Raw genomic sequence first — 9,326 nt, 5'->3', positions numbered from 1 at the left:
ATATCAATAGAGAGTTATCATATGGATGAGTTTTGTGGGAAGACAGTTTACTCCCACTGGGAACTGGGCTCTAAGATCTGTCTATGACATCAGTTTCAGAGCTCACCCTTGCCAGGAAATATAAAGAAATTCCCTCTCCAGTTCATCATTAGTTTGTCCCTGTCCATGATCCTTTTTTTTTTTTTTTTTTTAATCTTTTTTTCTCCCTTCCTCAGATCCTCAGTTCCATCATGGGATCTCAGTGGCCCAGACAGGTGGCACTAATACGAAGTCATCAGAGGACCATGATCCTTTAAGCTATTAATGATCAAGCCACAGCCTGAACAAAAGAGAAATATTCTTTATATGCCCTAATTGTATCCCCATTTTTCTTATTTTCTTAGTATATGGAAGAATTTGACTTATGATTTCAGAGGATAAGCAGTGTCCCTCTGATAAGTGGTGTTCCTCTGTTTATTACCAGCAGTTCGTATGCTTGATTCCCCGCCAAACTCTAAGTTCTTGGGGGCAAAAACTGTGGCTTTCTGTCTTCTGGGTGTTTTCAGTCAAGTGCAAGTGAAAGGCACAGTTGGCACTCAGGGCATCTGTTGAGTGAATAAGAGAATCAATGGTAAAAATAAATAAATAAATGAAATGAATGTAAAGTAAGATGTGAAATAATTTTAATTTTATTCTCAAGAAAGCTGATTCTCATTGAAGTATCACTGTACATTTGATCCCTTTATTCCTTATTTTGACCCCAATTTAGCAATCTACAAGGTGGATAAACTTGAGCATGTTATTTAACTTCACTAATTTTTTTTGTTTCCTCATCCTTAAAATGGGAATAAAAATCCTTACTTCTCAGAGTAATGCAACTCAATGAATGAGAAGTCCTATAAAAGAGCATGCATGGGAGCTCAGTATATGGCAATAAGCTTATTATTGTACTTGTTGCTTCCTGACGCTGCACGATTGAAACTACATCACAGTGATATTCTTTTGTTTAAAGGTGTGCTTTCCAGAAAACTAGCTGTGACCATTCATTGATTTAGCTCCTATGCTTATTATTGTGTATGCTTGATTTTGCTGGAGATCAGATCTCATTATACATTGTATTACTGTAATAGATTATAGATCTTAAAGCCAGTGTTTTTTTTTTTTTTTTTTTTTTTTTTTTTTTTTTTTTTTGAGACGGAGTCTCGCTCTGTCGCCCAGGCTGGAGTGCAGTGGCGCAATCTTGGCTCACTGCAAGCTCCGCCTCCCGGGTTCACGCCATTCTCCTGCCTCAGCCTCCTGAGTAGCTGGGACTACAGGCGCCCGCCACCGCTCCCGGCTAATTTTTTGTATTTTTAGTAGAGACGGGGTTTCACCATGTTAGCCAGGATGGTCTCGATCTCCTGACCTTGTGATCCGCCCGTCTCGGCCTCCCAAAGTGCTGGGATTACAGGCGTGAGCCACCGTGCCCGGCCAAGCCAGTGTTATACAATGACAAAATGCAAGGGCAAGCAGGGTTCTTACCTAAACGTTACTTGAAGGCTTCTGAGTTCCTTTGTAAATTTCCACATGCTTAAAACTATTTGAACTCATTTTTTAATTTCAGGGACTTAATGTTACTTATAGAGTATCAGTGTTCAGATTCAAAATCAGCCTCAGCTGGGACAAACCTGAACATTCTAATCAGGTTACTGTCATTCTGCTACTTGACTGGAGATTACACAGAGAATCCATGTAATTTTAATTTTGTGAGCACCTGACCTGAAACTCACTAAAGGAATACTCTGTACTCACATTCACTATAGATAGGCATTCTTTCCACTAAATTTATGGACTTGTAAATTGTGTCATAAAACAAGTGGAAGAGTGGGAGAGTGGAGTGTAATTAGATAGGCGGTCTCAGGCTCAAGATAATATAGGGACCCAGATTATATGGCTGTGGCAATGGTTCTCTCTTCAGAATATGTTACAGTTCTGAACATATTCAGAATCTGTTAGTTTAGGTGTCCTGAGGTGTTTGCTTTCTTTGTTCTTGTAATCTGTATTAACTAAAAATTTATAAAATTTCCAGAACAAGTAAAACCACAAATTATGTTGCACCATTTTCTAGCTGGTTTGGAGTTTTTTGGTGGTTTTATCATATCACCAAAAATTCTACCGATTTTTCCCAGATTTGCCCTGGGAAGCTGAGCTTCCTGTTGCAATTAGGGTAGCAATTTCGTAATTGCCTCGAAGTTCAAAATTTGACGTAGCTTTATTATCAAGCCAGACCTATTTAGAGCCCTGGAAGGTTATTATTTCATTTAAATGGTCATAGCCCAAATCAGGGCTGTGAAACAAAGTAGGTAGGTCTTTTATCTAGCATCCCTTTGGGGATAAATAGGGAACTTAGAAGCACAATTTTTTTTTTAAATCACAAAAGCTATGTTTCTCACATATTTGAGCAATGTATCTCAAGGAATACACAGTCAGCTCTACCTATCCACGGGGTTTCTATCCATAAATTCAACCAACTGTAGATTCAAAAAAGTTGAAAAAAAGAAGGATAAAAAAATACAATAAAAACACTCAAATAAAAATCAGTATAACAACAATTTACATAGCAATACATTACATACATTGTACTAGGTATTATAAATAATTCAGAGATGATTTAATATACATGGGGAGATGTGCAGAGGTTATATGCAAATACTATCAGAACTGAGCATCTGCTAATTTTGGTATCTGTGGATGTTGTGGAACGAATCCCTCACAGATACCAAAGGATTTTCTATATTTTATGTCTGCATTCCTCCCAGCTCTTCAATGTTCTTCTTTTAATTTTATCTCCAGCCTTCCTAATTTTTATGTTTTTATGGGTTACATATAAAGTCAACTGCAATTTCCAGAATTTTTTTCTAAAGAAAAATTTTGTGAGAGTGGCATAACCCCCTAATTCAGCTTAGTTTTATGTGACTGCATCACTGACTATATTCATAGTCCTTCTTCTATGTAGGAGATATTGTAATTTTATACACTGTAGAGCTATTGCAGAATACACATTCTACACTTATTTCAAATAAGTCAGGCATGAGATACATTCTTCTAAGGTAAGATTGATAAGAATCGAATAATTTCACTGATAGGTACAAAATAAAACACAACATTTTTTGGTACATTAAATTTGGAATTATCAGAAAAGGCTTTAAGGAGCTTAATTTTATAACACTTCTGATCCTCCCCCAACCCCCTACACACATACCCATCTCCAATTAAATAGCACACACACACACACAAAATGTATTTTCTGTCTGAAGAAGAAAGTTGACTACGTGTAGAGATGGTATCCCATATGAAAGTCATAACATCACTTGTAGTCATGACTCATTGTCCCCACTTCCTTGTTTAATATGTCATGCTACTTTATAAGATGGAATGGAATAATCCCTTGATTTCATATGGTACCTCACCTACAGTTTACAAAGTGTCTTTACATTCATTTCTTCATATTATTCACATGATAACCTTATGCGGTAGAGACAAAAGGGATTGTTATCACCTTTGTTAGATCAGGAAATTGAGATTTTGGAAATTCAAAATGATACCCACCATCCTACAACTCTGCAGGTGGCAGAGTTAGGATTTGTTCTTAGATCATCTGAGTCTGTAACTGGTTCCACTTTCCATCATGCTAAGCCATGCCAAGGTACTTGATGTTGGTGGAAGTTAACTTACTTCCTACAGTGTGTGAACAAAGCTATGACAGAAACTGAGTTAATAAGTTGAATTATATGGTGTCAAAGTTTTCTTTCCACCTACAGCATGCTGTGTTTCTGGAGCACTTTGGAATGTTTAGTCTCTGCTGTGAGGAATATGAAGATCTCAGCAAAATCCATCTTTCTTCTCCCTTACAAATACTAGAGGTATTTTTCACAGGGGCTCTGGTTCCCAATCAGCTAAGAGAGGAAGGAGACATATACATATGCTGTGGAAGAATGTAAAGATGAAAACTAAATTTGTGAACCCATATAGCTCATTAGCATTATAAATTAGTCAATTAAGGAAGGATGGGAAATTTCCCCAAGATGTCTTAGAAAATCAAATATCTACCTAAGAATTTTGAAGGAAAATTGATGAACTAAATAAAATAAGTTCTTAATATAGCTCTAGGATTGTTGCATTCTCTAAATCCTTGAATTCAATCTTATTCAACTGAATTCCTCACCCAACTAGTGATGGGTGGTGAAGGAGTGGCGAGGGATAGAGGAAGATGCAAGCTATCTCAGTCTCCAATTCTGGGTGTAAGCAAATGACTTGATAAAACATAATCACAAAAAGAAAATTAGACTTTTTGGACTCTCGTCCTTCTATCTTTCAGTTAATTTGTTGGCAGGGCAAAGTATTGTGTTGCCAAAGTCTTTGTACATTGGTCAATAAGGTCTCTCTCTCTCTCACTCTCTCTCTCTCTTTCTTTGTTTCTCTCCTTTCTCTCTCTCTCTTATTCTTCAAAGAAAATGTACATGGTAGCAGGGCATTGTTGCCAAAATTCATATTCAATTGGTAGATCTATAACTATTTAAGATTCTTGATCTGTTGGCTTGTTTTTATGTTCATTCTTGCTCTATCTTTCTTCTCCATCCTAATGATATGCCTTTAAAAATACCTGTCAAGGGTCTCTGAAAGAAATTTGACATGGTTCTGAATCCCACCACTTTTCTTTTCCTAGGGAAGTTTCACATGGCTGATGCTTTATTGTTTCACATTACTTGCTAGTTATTTGACTTTGAGGGAGCTGGGTTATGGATTCAAGGGAAGGAAAGAGTAAAAGAACAAAAGGAGTCTAATTCATGCTTGAGATTCTGTCTTCCCAGTGGGACTATGTTTTTGTTTGTTCTTCACAGGAATGATGAATACTGATCAGACTAAATTTAAGACCCACAGGGAAGTTGTATGTACTATGAAATTCTCTGGGTCCTGAACAGGGTAACACACTTTATGATTTCAACACATACTGATGAATCTCAGCAAAGACCAGGGGAATTTTTTTAAAAGCAAAGTAAATAGAAAGCCCCAGGGACTGGAGTTCCCTCTCATTTCTCACTTTCTGTTTTCTCTTAACTCTTTATAGCCCCTACTCATCCAACATTTCTCTAGGGAGATACACAATCCCCAAGGTGATAGCAAAAACAAAAATGACACTCGGTGAGCTTTCAGAGTAAACAAAAGCTGTACTTGTGTACAAAATTTGTTTTATTGGCCCAATTTAACAATCTTCTTTCACATAGCCCTGTGAATAGCAGGAATCAGGACATGGCTCCTGGAATCCAGGACTGTCTTGTGGAATCCTGACAAGAAAAGCAATTAGAATTTTCAATTCTATCTGGTTTCACCACAGGCATATAGATATGGCAATATCATAAAACTGTAAACTAGTTGATGTAAAGCTATACAGATGTAAATACATACTTAGGGTGAACTGTGGATTACAAGGAATTATGTTATGCTTGTTTTTTGTTAAAAAACTGGAATGTTGAATAATAAATTGTGACACATACCTGTATATATTGATATTATTTTTATAGCCACTTTCAGAGGACAAATTGATAAACATTAATCTTAGTTAATTTGAATGGGCCACAAGAGATTAAAAAGCTAAAGCATGACTTCTTCACTCTAGTTTTGTTTTTTTCTTCCTTGGCAGCAAGGAACTCAGTATAGTATAGTGTAGTGTAGTGTGGTGTGGTGTAGCGTAGTGTAGAGTAGAGTAGAGTAGAGTATGAGTTTATACCAGAGTCAGCAAAGTTTTTCAGTAAAAGGTCAAATAGTAAACCTTATAGACTTTGCAGGTCATATGGTCTCTATCTGAACTACTCAACTCTGCCATTGTAGTGCAGAAGATACCATAGACAATACATAAATAAATGAATGTAACTGTGTTATAATACAACTTTATTTATTAAAAAAATAGATGCCTACACACCCGTGGGCCATAATTTGTCAACCCTATCTACCTGTGGTCTACAGGGCATAGCATAGAGGAAAATGTCTCATCAGTTTTTGGTACTAATACAAAAGGAAAGTCTCCATAGTGTTGTAGTTTATATAATCTGAAGTAGAACCATTTAGTTAATTCTTCATCTGTAACATTACTCCCTAGAAGGACTAGTAGCCTGAATATCTTCCCACTTATCAGTAAGTAAAGTAATACTATATTGAACATGTATAGAGTAAGGCATTGTGCTTGTTCCTATGAGGAAACAAATGCATATGAGATAAATTCTAGATCACCCCAAAATGTGCAGACTGGTTAGAATTTTAAGGGGCTAATCCCTAACTGCAAGACAAGATAGAGTATGAAAAATATCACCTGTAAAAGTATTGATGATGAATTATATAAAAATCCAGAGAAAGTAGAAGTGATTGCTAAGGCAGAAAGGAAATTAAAGTATTCCTAGGTGCCGGTTAGTGTGCTAGATACTTTTGTTTTATACCTTTCTCATTTAATCTTCAAAATTAGTCTAAGACAATTGTCTTGATATTTTCATTTTTTTTCCTTTCAGGAAATTGAGACTCAGAATGGATAGATTGATCCAAAAATATTCTTTATCCTTTTAAATCTTTTTATTTAGAGTTATAGTAGCTAATATTGAAGGAGTGTTGGTACACCTCTGCTCAGAACAACTTGGAGAAGTAAATGAGAAATTCCTCTCTCTGTCAAGAAGAAGGAGAGGGAGAGGGAGATTCAGTGAGTTACCTCAGGTCTCACAGTAACTTAAAAAAGCCAGATTTGAGTTTGCTTTTAAGCCATGTCTGAACACCCCACAATGTAAAGGATCAAGATTCAAACCATATTACACTGATGTAAAAAAGTAGATGGATGCGAATGGGATATGAATTTAAGCAGAATTGAAAGAATGATATTGGATGACTTTGAATGAAAACCACAAACATACCTGTAAAGTGTAGGAAGAGATTATAGGCTGATGAAAATTTTCACAAGATGATACTTCTAGAAACCCTCTCCAAGGCTACATTAAGGCAGAATGAGTCCTTGGGATGTCATGGGAATAATTATAACAATTATTTGCTAACCTTTAGATCTTAAAGCAATTATAAATATCATTAGCTCATTAGGTGATAAGTCATTTCAACTCCTGGCCCCCAGTTTCCTCATCTGGGAAAATAAAAAGTTGTACAATGCTGATTCTTAAGGTTACTTTCAGCTTGGAAAAACCAAATGTATCTGTGATTCTCTAACTTCCTGTGATCTAAATTTCTGAGTTACATACACCTGCCCATCTGAGTTTGGAATTGAGACTTAAGCCAGAAAACATGTGACCTACCATGTACTAATGATTGTTAATCTATCTCTTAGGGTAAACCACTGCCCCCTTATTTTTAAAAACAGTAAATTAGGGACACAATAATTTGAGGTCACCTAGAATTCATCTCATACGCATTTGTTTCCTCATAGGAAGAAGCATGTAATTTTTAGCATGACATGGCTTTGACATTTTTATAAATAAAGTCAGAGTTATCTGAGTGTTGGCTCTTATTATAAGGCTTTAAGAAGAGAAAGTGTGGGTGTGTTCCTTCCTTCTGAGTACTGCTGAGTAAATCTAAGGCCCAAGAGCTATCACTCTGGACCAGGTAATCAAGGGTTAGTGGTTTCTCATCTTTCCCGTTTAGAAGACGGGATTAAGGAAATGTTGAATTGGCCCCCATCCCTTTTTGTTGTTGCTGTTGTTACTGATATTATGTATGACAGGAAAACCCTGCCTCCACAGACCAGACACGTTGCTGGGCATCTCTGTACTTAGCAAAGGGAGTCTGATCAATTAGTCCATTTAACAGGAGCTCCCCAGCCAGCCTCCCTCTGGAAAATAGCTGAGAAATTCTTATATTCCTCTCAATATGTTAATCAGACAAGTGGTATCACAGTTCTCTAACTGTGTAATACCAGTCCCCCTTGGCAGATATATTTTATTTGGATAATGATGTGAAATTTAAGATCTACGTTTCAATTGTGCAGAGCCATAGGCAGTTGTCAATTTTAGTGACAGACATAGACCTCGAGCTAAATTCCTGTGCACAAGCAAAAATTCCAACAAGCCTAGCACAATTCTGGTCCCTTAATAGAAATACATTTTCTCCCATTGAGGGGCAGTATTTTTAAACTGTTCATCACATCTCTTGGTACCAGCAAATCATTAATGCTCTCGAATATTTCCTTTAACATGGGCATTGGTGACTTGAGCCATCAACCAGGCTGACAGGAAATCAGATGGTTATAACCTGATATCCTGCTTCTTCTCTAGGAGAACAGTGCTGAAAACACAGCATCTTTTATCCCTCTGCAGTTTCTCCAGCAATATTGTTAGTTAATAGGTCCAAACTCCAAGGCAAAAGAAGAGTCTCAACTGCTGAATTTCTAAGACCTTAGGATCCACGTAATGGGGAGAATTCCCACTGCTGATCTTGCTGTTGGCAATTACATTAAAGAAACAGCCAGCAAGTGAACCCTGTGGCCTGGGGCATCAGTAATGTGATGTGCGGCCTCTCACCTTGAGGTCACTGGTTCAAATCCAACCGTGGCTAATGGGGGCTGAACAGTGTCTGGTATTCTAGGTAAAATTATTTGTTAGATTTGTGAAAACACACATCAGATCCTGAGGCAAATGTACCAAATTAAACATCACAATTAATCTTAACCCATTGGTATGATGACTTAGCACTTAGTGAGTTTTAACCAGCCAAGTTGAAAAGAAGGACTTTTTTTTTTTTTTAAGACTGCAAAGTGTGTGCTCCTAATACTAAACTGGCTGCTTTGTACTGTGGCCTAAAGGTAAATAAACTGGGGCTTTGTCTCAGCAGAGAGCAAGGGAATTCCAGAGAAAAGGCTCCACTTCCCTGAAATGCAAATCAGGAATATCAGCAAAAGGAGCTGGCTGATTTTTCCTGCTACAGTGGTGGACAGGGAGAAACACTTTCTTGGCAATGACTTGTTTACATGCTTCCAGGCACTAATAGATGGTGTAATAATCAGTGGTACAAATAGAAAGACAAAGGATCTGGGGGTGGAAAATAATACCCATCATACCTCATCTCTGGACCTTATTTCCTCATCAGTAATATAAAGGGTTTAGGGCAAAACAATCTCTAAGACTCCATGAGTCTGTAATTCTCAGACTAAGAGCTCTGATTTCTAGTATCCAAATAGCTTTTCACTCCCCTGATTAGACAAGCATTACCACTCTCCATAGCACCAGCATATTTGAGTTCTCTGACATGAGACACATACACAGGCTTGAAGATAATCAGGACCAGAACAGAAGTGTTGACTCTGCTACTCCCAGCTGTGTGTCTTT

The 9,326-nt window shown here is 37.2% G+C and overlaps 1 non-coding gene across 1 annotated transcript; it reads right to left on the bottom strand.

Annotated features, from left to right (window-relative positions):
* Positions 1 to 207: 207 nt before the first annotated feature.
* Positions 208 to 283, bottom strand: LOC117088901. The gene has a single exon (XR_004439415.1). It is a non-coding gene; the product is annotated as a small nucleolar RNA SNORD66 (small nucleolar RNA).
* Between the last annotated feature and the right edge of the window lie 9,043 nt (positions 284 to 9,326).

This window comes from Trachypithecus francoisi, unplaced genomic scaffold (assembly GCF_009764315.1).
Source record: "Trachypithecus francoisi isolate TF-2019V2 unplaced genomic scaffold, Tfra_2.0 Lachesis_group10, whole genome shotgun sequence".
In the NCBI taxonomy this organism is placed as follows: domain Eukaryota; kingdom Metazoa; phylum Chordata; class Mammalia; order Primates; family Cercopithecidae; genus Trachypithecus; species Trachypithecus francoisi.
The sequence above is the reverse complement of the archived record's forward strand: the minus strand, read 5'-3'. Positions and strand labels throughout refer to the sequence as shown.